Source organism: Gavialis gangeticus, unplaced genomic scaffold, assembly GCF_001723915.1.
Source record: "Gavialis gangeticus isolate Ggan-Ray unplaced genomic scaffold, GavGan_comp1, whole genome shotgun sequence".
NCBI classification, from domain to species: Eukaryota; Metazoa; Chordata; order Crocodylia; family Gavialidae; genus Gavialis; species Gavialis gangeticus.
Genome location: NW_017729032.1, coordinates 54,244,045 through 54,258,632, shown reverse-complemented (window position 1 = coordinate 54,258,632; position 14,588 = coordinate 54,244,045). Strand labels below are relative to the sequence as shown.

Genomic DNA, 14,588 nt, shown 5'->3' with positions numbered 1-14,588 from the left:
ACAGCAAAAAGTATTTTTTTAGGTGTGTAGGGAGTAAAAGGCAGGTATAGGGCAGCATAGGACCCCTACTGAACTAGAAGGAGCAATTAGTGACAGACAGGGGGACGGGACATATGTAGATGTGTAGGGAAATTACCAATGCTTATTATTTTATAAGCTACTTAGAGAACAGATAATATTCCTGGCAGAAGAAAGCTTGCAGAAATTGCATTAAATGAACATAGAATAATTTATTCAAATCTGCCACTGAACACAATCTTATACATATTGGTACAAATACAAAAATATAATACATTTGTACAAAAATCTGTAATTATTTTACAGACTTCCATGATTTATTACTGTACTTCTCAGAAGTGGGCAATACTTCTTAGATAATAGGTATCTACTTTATCAGTAAGGAAATTGTTACAAATAAGCTAAATGGCCTGCTCAAGGTCATATATGGAAATCTCTGACAGGGGTAAGAAACTTCTTAATCTTAGCCATCTTCTTACTTACATGAAAAATGATCAAAATAAGCCTAAATAAATTTACCTCTTCACTCCTTTATCACTTTTATAAATGAAAAAAATAAACTGCAATCACAAAGAGAAATTTTGAAGAGTGATTGGAAAGACTTAAGATGACAGGGAGACAAAGGAGGTTAAGCATCTGGAATTTCAGAAGGAAGAACCTGTGATGGGGTGGAAAGTAGTGTGTGATCAACACTGCTACTAACTATTCTGTTGTCTGCACTTGAAGGAACCTTGATTATACAGGGTTCCCAAACCTGTACACCTCAACCCAGGTCTCATCTTTGCTTACTGGGAATGCCATCTATGTTCTCCTGGTGAAGAAAGCAAGGCAATGTGAATCATCCTTTGTGAGAAATGGCTTCTGCTGAAATTTATCAGATAGAAGGTAAATGAGCGGCAGGAGGAAATGCATAACTGCTAAGCATCTAGAAACATAAAGAGCAAGTTGATAGGATGCATCTGAGCTGTCAGGGGCTGAGGAAGCTAGCTGGGTAGAGAGAACTGTAGTGGCACCAGCTTAGAAAGGAAGGCTTTAAACTAAGCTTAATGTGGGGCAGAGGAGGAAATAAATCAATACACTGTCATGGTCAAAGGCCTGAAATATGCAGACACTGGCAGAAAATGAGAAAATGCAATAGTGTGACAGGAGAGATGAGGGTGAATACCTCTTAGATGTCTATTCAGCAAAGCTGAAGGATGGGAACACACAGAGATCAAGAACAAACAAAACTATGATTTCAACTACGTTACAGAAATACAGGACTGCATACCCTTGGAAGGCTATAGCTTGTTCAGGAAGCTTAGGCAGAAGAAAAAGAGAGAAGGTATGTGTTGCACTTCATAATCAAGAATATATACACTTGCTGGAAAGTCTTGAAAGAGATGATGCAGATGTATTGACTGTATTTTACTGAACTCTGACTAGAAGGGAGGAAGAACTTGATCATTTGAAGGTGGAAAGTAACATGAGAGAAAGTGATAACAAAACAACAAAGTTAATGATTGCATAAAAGGAATCAATTAAAGCAGCAAAACACAAGGAGTAAAGCAAACTTTAAAAACTTAAGAAAATCGGAGGATTCCTTGTTTAGAAATTCTAAGGAAAGGAATTCAGGAAAGCTATTTATTATTCAAGGGAGAGAATATGAAATGCCCAATGGCAAACCATCCTGATGCAGGGGAACATAAGGTACAAGAAGAAACCAGTATGGCTGTGTCAGGAGCTCTAACGACCAGAAAATCAAAAAGGAATGGTTCAAAAAAAAGTAACAAGAACAAATTGCTAAAGATGAGTATAAAAGACTAAAATAAATGTATGTAGATTAAACCAAATGTGTTAGGGCACAAAACATGTTACAACTAGCAAAAGATATAAAGAAGTAATAAGAATAGGTCCTAGTTCTTTAAATATATTAAATATAAAAGAAAGCATGGTTCTTACATAAATCAAAGAGAAAGCTAGAGATGATGCAGAGAAGGCTGAAGTATTCAATTTTTATTTGCTTCCATCTTCACAAAAAAAGTTAAATATGACCAGATACTTAACAAAAATAATTTTAAATGACTGGGTAGCAACATAGTCCAGAATACAGAGAGAAGTTAAAGAGTATTTAGATAATATTTAACTTGGCAAAGCTTAGTTAAACACACCTTATGGTACTTGAGGACATAGCTGAAGCAATTTCTGAACTCTCTATGGACCACCAATTTCTGAATCACCATCTTTTGAGAATTCATGTAGGATTAGGGAAGGCTTGAGAAGGGCAAATATAGACTCTAACAATAAAAAGAAACATAGGCAACTGGTGGGGGGGGACACAGGAGGGCAGCAAATTCCCCCCCCCGAGATTGGCCCCCGATTCAGTACCACTCAGGATGGGACATTTTTTTTGCTATGCAGACCGGCAGAGTGTGTGTGTGTGTGTGGGGGGGGGCACTAAGCCGTGGCACAGAAGTATAGGAGTGGATATGGGACTTTTGGCCCGCCCCCAAGACCGCCCACAAATTGTGCGCCCCCAGACTCAGGAGGCACCTGTCACCCCGGAAAGAGAAAACATGATTTGAGTAATTATAGACCAGTCAGCCTAATTTTCATACTGAGAGCGATACTAGAATAAATTAGTAAACAATCAGTTTGTAAGTAAGTAGAAGATAAAGAGGTGAGAAGGAACGACCAACATAAAGCTGTCAAGAACATATCATGTCAAACCAATCTAATTTCATACTTTGACAGGGAAAGTATAAGTGAGGTTTTTGACACGGTATCACAGAATATTCTCATAAAGAACCTGGGGAAATATGGCACAGGCGAATACTATAAGGTGAGCACATCACTGGTTGAAAAAACATACTTAAAAGAGTAGTTATCAGTGACTCATTGTCAAACTAGGAGAATATATTAAGGTGTTTACTTTGGGGGTTTGCCTTGACTTCTGTTCTATTCAATAGTTAGATTAATGACTTGAATGATGAGAGTACACATAATATTTGAGTATGGCACTGAGCTGATAGAAGTTAAACAACCACAGGATCTTGAAAAAATAGAAATGGTCTGAAACACAGAAAATGAGAAACAACCAAAAACCACTAAATTTGGGAAAGAAATATACAACTACAAATGGAGAATTACTTGCAAGGCAGCAGAACTTCAAAAAAGAATTGGAATCTGAATGAGTATGAGTTTACAACCTGATGCTACTGCAATACGGTAAAATGTCATCCTGCACTATATGAACAAGAATGTTATATTTAAGACATGGGAAGTAATTATTCTATTCTCTTGGCACTGGTAAAGTAAGGCTGCAGTATTGTGTCTGGTTTTCTTAATGATGCTTTAAGAAAATTATAGACAAGAGGTAAGGGGAAAAAAAAGAGATTTAGAAAACATATTCTATGGGGAAAGATAAAAAGTCATCAGGATCTGGGGGAACGCCTGTTCACCAGAGCACCTCAAGGGTTGACAAGGTCCAATGGTCACAAACTCCTCCTAGACCATTTTAGGCTGGACATAAGGAAAAACTTCTTTACTGTCCAAGCCCCTAAGCCCTGGAATAGGCTCCCTCTAGAGGTGGTGCAAGCACTTACTCTGGACTCCTTTAAAAAGTGTTTGGACACTTACTTTGCTGGGATTCTCTGACCCTAGCTGACTTCCTGTCTTTGGGGCAGGGGGCTGGACTTGATGATCTCCCAAGGTCCCTTCTAGCCCTAATGTCTATGAAAACTATTAAATGGTTTTGTTTATCCTAGAAACAACTGAAAGTGGGAATCACAATATACAAAAATGTATTGTAAAAAATTGTTTGGATGTGCTAGGTCTACTTGATCCTGCCCTTAAGTGCAGCACTGCAGGGGGTAGACTGAATGATCTGATCACATCTTTTCCTACCCCTTTATTTGTAAGACTCCATGATAAAAAAAATCACTTCTCATTATTGCCCACTGTTGATAGAACAACTAGTACTTAGCATAATTTGCAGTAAGGTATGTTAGAAATTAAAACTTTTTTTTTTTTACTAGAGGTCCATTCTACTTAGAGATGCAATACATTCCCCTTTACTAGAGATTTTTAATGTTTTCAAAAACCTTTGTCACAGATGGTCTAGGATGGATGATCTTACCTCCAGGCTGGAAGGTGGACTAAATGAGCTCTTCATTGCCACCTGTATATTTCTAATTCAATTAATTGGGATTCAGGATTGTATAATTAGCATCCAAAGTAAAGAGGCAATGCTAGAAAATGATAAGGGTTTCTACCCTAGATAACTGTTACAAATGGGAAATTACTGAAATTTTATATTTTTTTAATGTGCCAATAAGAATGAGGATAAAGCAGGTTTCAGAGAAATGCATTTGGAATAAGATAACAAATAAAAATGATTTGCATTTCTAAAAAAGGTTGCCTACCTGGAATTAAGACATACCTTTTTTAATTTCCCCAGCTTATCTTTTTTTTTGTTGTTGTTCTTTGCTTCCCACCCTGATCTACTATGCAGTATATGGATAAACTGAGAGCTATAATTGTATATTGCAGAGTTTACAAGGTCAGCTGCTGAGAAGCAAAAGAAGAAAAAGTGCAAGCCTTAGGAAGTAACAAGAGAAATCCCCTCTTTCCCAGGTCTCCAGAGATTTCTCTCTCTGACTGAACCATGGGAAATGGAGAAGTAAGAGGCAACCGTCAGAAAAAAACATTAGGAAACTCAATCCCTGTTGCAGGTACCACACATTTAGAACAAGTTCTGGAATGGAAGAGGAACTAGGGGGAAACAATGAAAATTGGCAATTGGCAATTGAAGTCCTAGCGACTCAGAGACACTTTAAACAATTAAGCCTGGCTGGGAGAAGGAAACTGGGCTGCTGCATATGCTTTTCCCCGTTACTGGATGTAAGAAGCAGAGGTCCTACTCACTAGGGCTGAACGAAATTTCGCTGGCTGTTTCGTTTCAATGCTGTTTTGACTCATTTTGAGCTCAAAACAGTGAAATCAAAAGAAAACAGAGAGCTTCAAAACAGCCTTGAAATGAAATGAGGCAAGTCGAAACATTTTGAAATTTTTTAAATGTTTTGAGTTTTGAAGATCAAGCTGGGCTTGCCTTCAGGGAAACAGGAACTAAAGTAAGGAGGGTGGGGGGGAAGAGTGGAGAAGGAGAAGGGTTGGGAGGAATGCTCTCGTTATTGACTGTGTATCTGACCAGTGACTATGATCCTTCCCTGAGGTCTCTTCCAATCCCAGTGCTCTGGGGGAGGGATGGAAAAACTGCATAAAAGGCAGAATTGTTTGAACTGCCCTGCTTTCTGCCTTGGTGTCAGTTACTGAGCTGTGTCCTGGGCCCCAGAACCCAGACTCTCCCTGCAGCTACCTCCTTGACAGCTGGCAGGTTTCATGGCCTCAGGAGGACCTAAGAAGCCTGCAGTTTTCACCTCCCTATGCCCTATGACAGACACAGTCAGTTGCACAAGCACCCATGTCATGAATTTTGCTTGTCAGCAGCCAGAGGTGCAGGGCCCCAGAACCCAGAAGCCCCTGCACCTATCTCCTTGACCTTTGTGCCCTCAGCAGGGGCTAGCAGGCCTGCAGTTTTCACTCTGCTGTGCCTTAACACACACAGTGTCATCCATGTCATAAGTTTTGCTTGTCCGCAGCTTGAGGTGCAGTTTCCCCCAAACCCATGCACCTATCTCCTTGAAACTTGTCAGGCTTTGTGGCCTCAGCAGGGGCTACCAACCCTGCCGTTTTGACCCTGCTGTGGCTTAACATACATGTGACATGAGTTCTTCTTTCAAGCCTTTGAGGTGCAGTCTCCCTGAAACCCCTGCACCTATCTCCTTCAAACTTGGCAGGCTTCATGCCTCATAAGGGGCTACCATTCCTGCAAGATTCATTAAATCAGGCCAGAAATGACAAAGTTGTAGGCTGTTTTGAGCTTCCCCATTATAGCCTATGGGCAAAATGTCGAAACAATGAAACTGTTTCAACGAAATGAAATGGAACAGTGGTTTCGAATTGAAATAAAATTCAAAATGAAACACTGTTCTGTTGAAACGGAAGTCGAAATGGAATGGTGCTGTTTCACACAGCCCTACTGCTCACTATAAACCCTGGCCTGTTTCTTGGCCTTTATTACGCTCTGAAAACACCTCATGAGTATTTAGTTTTTCCTTACATTTGAGGCTTTTCCTGAGTCTTTGAGCTGCCTAGGGTTATTGTTTCTTCTCTTTATCTGATTCTTTCCAAATATTTAAATGAGAGGAAGAAAAACCTATAGCTGGTCTCTTAACATAGATCAGATCTTAAGATTCCCAAATTACTGGTACAATGAATAAAAAGATAACATTCACCATACAGAACAACAGGTTTTTGTTTTTTGTTGCTATGCTTGGCTATAGACTTTGCACCATTTACCTGGTCAGCTGTTAAGAAGTAGGAGAAGGAAAAGTGAGAGAGTGGAGAAAATATTGGTGCCCAAAGCTTCTCTCCTTGGCTAGGGACAAACATTATACATAAACTGGTTTAAGTGACCAGAAACTGGTTTAAACCTGTAACAGAACAGATGTTCAGTGCACATAAACCAATTTATGATAAACTGTTCCAGACCCCCTGCTGGTTTATGATAAAGCAGATTCCCTCAGCATCCCGGCATGCTCTCTGGGCTGGGCAGGACTCTCTGCTCCACAGCAAGGCTGGCCCCTCCCCTCTGTTCCCTGGCCAGAGCTCCTGCAGAGACTTGCAGGCTGGCTCCCCACTTCCCACCCCACCACCTCCTGCTAAGCAGGAATTTCCCCCATCCCCTCTGCCTTTCTAAGAGGTATCTGTGTATTAGCTAGCAGACCACATGCTGGTTACAGTCTGTGCTGTGACAAATGCAGAATCAACCAGTAGCTGGTAATGTCCCTCTGTTGTTTTCTAAATGGAGTGATAAACAGTGAGTCAGGGATGATAAACACTGCTATTAATTCCCTGCTGGGCTAATCAGAGCATCCTGCTGGGGCCTGGCCATACCCCCCCTCACCTCAGTGCTATGGAAGGGAAAGGAGGGCTGCTCTAGTGCCCCCCGGCTTCTACCCTGAGCCACTGCAGGCATGTGCCTGCATTTTTGGAATGAAAAGGAAATGTCTATCCACCTCCAAATCAGTTCAAGCTTTGGAGGTTAGATTAACTTGCAAAGATTGAATCAATTCAGGCTCAGGCTTTTTGAATGTCTGTCCCTAGCCCTTGAGTTTGCCTCAGAATAACGGCTGGGCTGCTCTTCAAACATGAGGCAAGAGGAGGAAACACTTTCAAGACTCTGGGGATGAAGGACACAGTGATAATTCACTCCCCACAGTGGAAGGAAGTATGTAACAGAAAAGGTTTCTTCCTTCTCCGGTGAAAAATAAAACATGTTTGTTACTCTAGAGATAAACAAGTCTCTCTAATATGTAAGTTTACTTCTTAACATTCACTCTATCTTCTGTTGCAAGGAACATAGTGAAGGTCCCATCAATGATAGAAGAAACTAACTATTATTCTCCCTTACTTTCAGTAAAAGAGTTTCAGAAGACAATTTAGTGTTTAACAGTACAATCCTAAAGCTGAATATTCTTCAGGAAAATATGGCAATGCATAATTGGCCACTTCTTTTGTTAGCAAAATTAAAATGTACTGAATGATCTGCTATAATTATACTAGCTGCTCCTTACCTCTCTGTAAATGGAACCCAGTAGCAGCATGATGGCCAATAGAATTAGTTCATCAATATGGGGATTAACAGCTTGAGCAGTCTGATAAAGTGTCTTAGATAAGTTCCTCAAAACTTTGGCCTGATCCATCTATATTCAGCACCAAGGAGAAGTGCAGGTCAAACTAAGACTACACCTTAATAAAGAGAAATGACAGACACTAAAGCAGGATGCTCACTAGCTGTTTATTGAAGTTCTTTTTATTGAAAAGAATTTATAGGGAAGAAAACACCAAAGTTTTAACCAGTGTTGCTTGTCCAAATTCCCCAGTGTAACATACATTTCAAAACAGACATGGAAGAGTAAGTTAGGGAAGCCAAATATCTTAAAGCAATTTCTTGCAGGTATTGAAGTCTTTATCTGAAATATGAAGATGCATTACATAATATCCTTGCAATTAGGGTAAGAAAACAGTAAGGCTAGAGACAAAAGCTACATACAAACTGGTTTAAGTGAACAGAAACCAGTTTAAACCTGTAACAGAATAGAAGTTCAGTGCACACAGACCAGTTTCAAAATGGCTGAAGCTGGATTAAAGATAAACCTGGCTGAACGCAATATCAGACTTAACTGATTTGGGTCAAACCATTTTATGAAACTTCTGTCCCAGACCCTTTGCTGGTTCAAGTTAAATCAGAGTCCCCCAGCATCCCAGCACTTTGCAGCCTTGGGCTGGGTGGTACTGTCTGCTCCAGAGAGTAGGGCTGGCCCCGCCCCTCTGCTCCCTAGCAGTGAGGGCTGGGTCACTGGCCTCAGTGCCCTCTCCCCTACCTAAGGTGTCCATTCGTCCCATTTTATAGAGGACAGTCTGGTTTTCTGCTACTCTTCTGTCTCTCCTCTATTGATATGAAACCAGATGCCTTTATGTCCTCTATTTTTCTCTTGAGACACTCAACCTTTCAACCAACAACTGAACTTTAGATTGTTTGTCTTCATTGGTTAATATATGTGTCATTTAATTAATCCCATGTTTGTATTGGTCCTGTGAATGTCAACAAAAACCCTATTTGTCATGCTTCCTAATGATGTCCTTACATTAAGGCTGCTGGATTGCCACTGTTAAATGTTAGTCTTCAAAATCAGTTTGACATCACCCTTAATTCAAAATGCCCAAGCAAAAGACATCCTTCAGCTCAGAATGGTTGAAAGAACATGATTTCATAGCAAAAATCAGAAAGGGGGAAAAAATCACTATGCACTAAGTGCAACTGTCCTCTATTGTTGAGGTACTTTGATGGCCACCCTACCCCGACCCCAGGCAAAGCCTGACTGGGGCCTGGGGCCAGGGAGGGGTGTTAAACTTCCTTTTCCCTGAGTATAGATATGCCCTGCTAATCTTACTGCTGGCTGCAATTGTGGACTATAAATCCCAGAGACACCTGGAAGCAGGAAGAGGAAGTGCTGAGGCATCCTGAAGAGTCCTGCTGCTATGACTGTAGACTGCAAATTCTAGAGCAAATCCCTTGTGGGCAGCGGGAAGAGGAGCTGAACACACAGCCTATGCTGGCTGTGCGCCAGGGAGCCATGCTCTAGTGCCCCCTGGCACCTGGCTTGAGCCACTGCAGGCATGTGTCTCCATTTCCTAAAACAAGAATGAATGTCTGTTCATTTGCTTATTGGTTCAATCTTTGCAGCTTAGACTAACTAGCAAAGACTGAATCAATTCAGCTTCAGGCTTCTTGGATGTCTGTATTTAACCTAAAGGATGTAGAGATTCTGCCAAAGATATCAAAGATCAAGAGTTCAAAATATCTGGAGAATGAAAAAGCTAACAGTGCTAAAGAAGGATGACAGATTTAGACTAAGAAATACTGTACCTTCAGTCACCAATACCAACAAGGTATTTATTGAGCTTATGGTATTTTTATTACGGAAATGGTGTATACAGTAATTGTGCTAAAAGCTTAAAAAAATTAGTTTGCTTCTTTACATTTTAAAATGGTAGAATCTGTCTCAGAAATAAAGATCTTTAAAAGGTCTTTTAAGAAAGTCTCAAACTCTTGCTATCAAACTCTGTGGGTACCCACAAAAGTCATAATATGTTTCTGTCATTGAAGTAACCATTGAATTACCTGCAAAATCTGCAGCATTATTTATTCCACCAGAGTCAACCTGAACACATCTATTCTACACGAGGTAGTTATAATCTATCTAGCCAAATGGCAAAGTCCTCATAGAAAATGTAATAAAAAAGCCTTGCATCAGATATATCAAGCATAAAATTGCCTGTAGGCTGGATTTGACCTGAAAATCCTTCCCTCTGGTCCAGAACTCCCTCCATAATTTACAACTGCTAACCTGCTGCAGCTAAAAGAGTCCATGAAGGAGTCAGAGGTCAAGTGGATGAAGCTGTGGAAGAAAATTCCATGTGGATGATGACAACCTGAGCATCGTTGGCAGCAGTATTCTACACAGAAGCTATATAGGTGGGGGCAGGACTAGCACACCCTAGCACCTATGCATAAGGGAAGCTCCTTCCTAACTGAGTTCCTGTCCTCTCCTGGTCCCACATGTTGCAAGCTGGTAGCAGCTGGCTCTCAGATAGCTTCTCAAGTCCACCAGTTCAGAGAAGGAGAGCTTCCTACCTTCAGCCACTACCCTTCCAGAGAGCAAGCAATATCTATGAAAGCATTTCTCAACCTTTCAATACCTGTGGAATACTTTTTTCTGGATTAAAATTGGCAGTACACTTCACGCTAAATTAAGAAATGGTATAGAAGGGGCCTTGACGCTGAAAAAGTTGAGAATCATTGATTTAGCTGGTGCCACTTAACAGCAGTAGGGGCAAGACCTCACTCTGCTGTGCCCTGTTCTTTCTATTGTCTGCCCTCTCCTGACCTCTGGTCTGTACCTCATGGAGCAAGGGGACTGCCCACTGCTGAGCCTATTCTTCCACTGTCTAACTTGCCAGCAACCACCTCTGAGCCCCCGATGGCCTTGGAAGCATGGTAGAAGTGGAGGAGATGAGCTTGGTTGCAAAACATGACTATATCTGTGCATCTGTTCATCTGCCTACTCACAGTACAGTCTGTTGCTGGAAGCATGGGGGGCAGTGCAGAGGGCTGGAAGGTAAAGGAGCTGTTTGGGTATGGGGAAAGATGGGGGAAATTAGTGACAGCCCCCAGCAGAGCAACCAAGGCGAGTGCAGGTGCAAGATGGGGGATGAAAGCATTTATCTCTTCATACAGCAGCATCCTGTGGTACACTTCTGTCACTTGCGGCATACTAGTATGCTGCAACACATGCTTTGGGAATCACTTATCTACGAGGTAGCTAACAAACAAGTAAAAGAAGAATTTATAGAAAGCTCAGAAAGCATTTAATATGCAACTGGACATGGAGATGGGCGGCCCTGATACTGCATTTAGGGGCAGAAGGAAGACGGCTCACAACTAAGCTAATTCTTTCAAAATGTAATCCTTTTTGCATTATTTAGTTGGTCTCTAAAGATGCATATTATACAGGCAACAGATACTAAATGCCTGTTGCCAAGGACATTCTTTATTCCTAGGTCAAGGCCCCACCAAAAAGGTAGTTTGGTCCTCACTCAGAGTTTGACACCCCTGCCTTCCAGCATTTATAACCGATATACTATACATCTCCACGTTTATCACAGGTGTGTGCAAATACAGAAAGCTCCAAACTAGAGTCCTGCTTCAAAAAATATTTTAAGAGAATAGATCAAACTGAACCTTACTTTTTTAAAAGACTATGTTCACAGCACTGAACATTCTTCCATTGTATATTAACTATACAATTGTATAAATGTACAATTCTTCCATGTAAATTACAAGCAACTAAAAAAACCTTTGACGAATTACATTTTAGAATATAATGTAAACCTAGATACTTTTATATTGTTATTGCTTGGTTTAAACTTTGTTGAAACTTGTAGGGTTAAACTTCACTTAAGATAGTTCTAAGAAGCAGTGTTGCTTCTTTATTTAAATCAGGAAGAGAAAACAATACTGGCCTCCTGGCAAAACACAGGGACATATCACTATCCAAGACAAAGACGGATATAAAATCTTTTGGCATTTGAATTAAGTGAACAGAAGGACTGTGGTTGGTACCATTCTTAAGAGGCAGACAGAAAGAGAAAAAGAAACCTGAGAAGCAGACAAAAAATGCAGCTTGGAAGGACAGAAAAAAGGCCACTGGTGGCAAAACTCCAAGAAAAAGTTGAGAGCACTTTTGAGTTAAGTGCTGGCTGAAGTAAGCTTTGCTTGAGCAAAGAAGCTATCTCCTGTTAACGAAACCTGACTGTGTACATACTTTGAGAATATACAATCTATATGAAAGATGTAACTGACAATAGTTTCTAGGGACAGATCTATAATTTTAAAAAGGGGGTTACACATGGTGAGGTACATCATCACATATGACACAACACAGGTTTTTCTCCAGGCAAAAGTAAACTAGAATCTTTACTAATACGCTAGGGGCCTACTGCAGTACTATTCAGCTTAAGATTGAAGCAAAAAAAAACTTTATTGGAGTGGGTTATTTGCAGGGCTGTGAAATAGGAGCTTCATTACTAGGAGCAGCTAACAGAGAGCATCACTGCAGAACAGAGGACATCTTGATTGGTGGAACATCAAGACCATTAAAAAGAAGAGGAAGTTGTTAAAAGCTGTGAAATAACCAGTTTAGAAGGGATCAGGTAGATTATACTGAGCCATGAAGTCAATTGACTGCCTCAGAACTGCCAGAGAGTTTGTTTTAAACTTTGGGTGGACCAGAAATCAAAGGTAGTTGTAAGTGCATCAGTCCACTCCCCTCTCCCTCGATCCATCCCGGTGAACTTTTCCTCCTACTTGAAACAACCTGCAAGATCCTGAATTTTCACTAAACACCCAGGTAAAAAATAAATGGATTACATAGATTTCATAAACATTAGGGCTGGAAGGGAACTTGAAAGATGATCAAGTTCAGCCACCTGCCCCAGGGACAGGAAGTCAGCTGAGGTCACAGGATCTCAGCAAGATAAACATCCAATTGACTCTTAAAGGAATCCAGAGTAGGTGCTTGCACCACCTCTGGCAGCAGTCTGTTCCAGGCCTTGGAGGCTCAGACTGTAAAGAAGTTCTTATCTCCAGCCTGAAATGGTCTTGGAGAAGAGTTTGTGACCATTTGACCTTGTCATCCCATGGGGCGCTCTGGTGAATAGGCATTCCCCCAAATCCTGATGTACACCCCTTATATACTTATAGGCAGCCACCAGGACCCCCCTGAGCCTGAGCCTGTGCTTTTCCAGGCTGAAGAGTCCCATAGCTTTCAGCCTCTCATCATAAGGCCTGTTTTCCTGACTTCTGATCATGCACGTGGCTCTCCTCTGGACTCTCTCAAGCTTCTCCACATCCTTTTTGAATTGTGGAGCCCAGAACTGGATACAGTACTCCAGCTGCAGCTTCACCAAGCCTGAATACAGTGGGAGGATGACATCTTGCCATTTGCTAGAGAAGCATCTATGGATGCAATCCAGAGTTTTGCTCACTTTGCCGGCTGCAACATCACATTGGTGGCTCATATTCATCTTGTGGTCAATCATGTTAAAGGGACCCCCAAATCCCTTTCGGCCATGGTGCTAGCAAGTGTAGCACTGCTGAGCCTATAAGCGTGCTTTTTCTTCCCAAGGTGGAGTACCTTGCATTTTTTGGAGTTGAAGACCATCAGGTTTTCATCCGCCCATTTTCCGAGCCTGTCAAGGTTGGCCTGGATCACTATCCTGTCCTTGGGTGTGGATGCTTTTCCTCTAAGTTTGGTGTCATCAGTGAACTTGGCCAGTCCACTTCTGACACCAATGTCCACATCAATAATGAAGATGTTGACAAGGATAGGCCCAAAGATGGAGCCTTGGAGGACTGCACTGGTCACGGTGCACCACAGCGATTGACTTCCGTTAACTACCACTCTCTGGGTCCGACCTCAAAGCCAATTCCCCAGCCAGTGGACTGTGATGTAGCTAAGGCTGCAACTGGCCAGTTTTTCAATATTCTCAGGGTCATCCTGAAACACCTGAAGGGTAGAGCCATCACCCCCCTCCCACTCCTCAAACAATGCAATACACTTTTGGCAAACCAAAAAATAGCAGCCACAACAATACAACAAGGATTTTCCCCCTTCCCTGCAAGTTTAGGAAGTTATAATCAATACAGTGCACATTTTTAAAATAATATTATTCACCACAGAAAAGTAAAGGCAAAAAGATACAGAAGAATAAATTAGTTCTCAGACAAGTTCAAAGGTTACAAATGGGTTGGTAAACAGTAAGGGCTGGACTGCATTAGGGTTATTGATGCTTATGGACACTTAAATTCACTCAAGATATGGAGCACTCACAAATCGAAGTCCCCCAGCACAAAAAGCAGTAAAACTGTAATCTAAACTGGAAGTCATATCTGATTGTGTGCCTGCTTTTAAGTCAACTCTCTTTAATGCTATTCATAGTCTACTCCTTGTAGAGTTCAATTAGCCTAATTGAAATACAGCAGTGGTATTTTATTAAAAGTGTGTGTTGTATGCAAGAAAATATGGCAGTCAGTTGCAACTACTGTAAAAGTTTATGCAATTTTGAAGTATGAAATCTTAAAAAGCAATTCTTCTAGCCTTTTCTTGCCCTACTCTTAAAATCTCATCTGCCCTTTCACATTTGTTTTTTTTAGTGGTTATAGCATTCAATTTTATTCTTTGTTCGATTATCGAAGACCAGACAGCTAGCATTGTGACATCTATTGAACATTTTTTGTTTTTTTTCTCCAAAGGTAGCATATAAAGAGAGAGAAAACCTAGAACTAAGATAAGCAGAATTTATTGTACAAGCCTCCAAAAACTTGCAACAAAAACTTGTGGTTA

At 41.0% G+C, this 14,588-nt stretch overlaps 1 protein-coding gene and 1 long non-coding RNA gene across 4 annotated transcripts in view; one reads left to right on the top strand and one right to left on the bottom strand.

The window, feature by feature from the left end:
- The window catches only part of LOC109302590 (neurobeachin-like), a 494,933-nt gene that overhangs the window by 460,605 nt on the left and 19,740 nt on the right, over window positions 1–14,588 (bottom strand). The gene's annotated exons all lie outside the window — the stretch shown is intronic.
- Window positions 13,481–14,588, top strand: part of LOC109302592 — a 22,300-nt gene continuing 21,192 nt past the window's right edge. The window contains exon 1 of the long non-coding RNA XR_002098857.1: window positions 13,481–13,653. This is a non-coding gene — a long non-coding RNA (uncharacterized LOC109302592). The remainder of the gene's footprint in view (window positions 13,654–14,588) is intronic.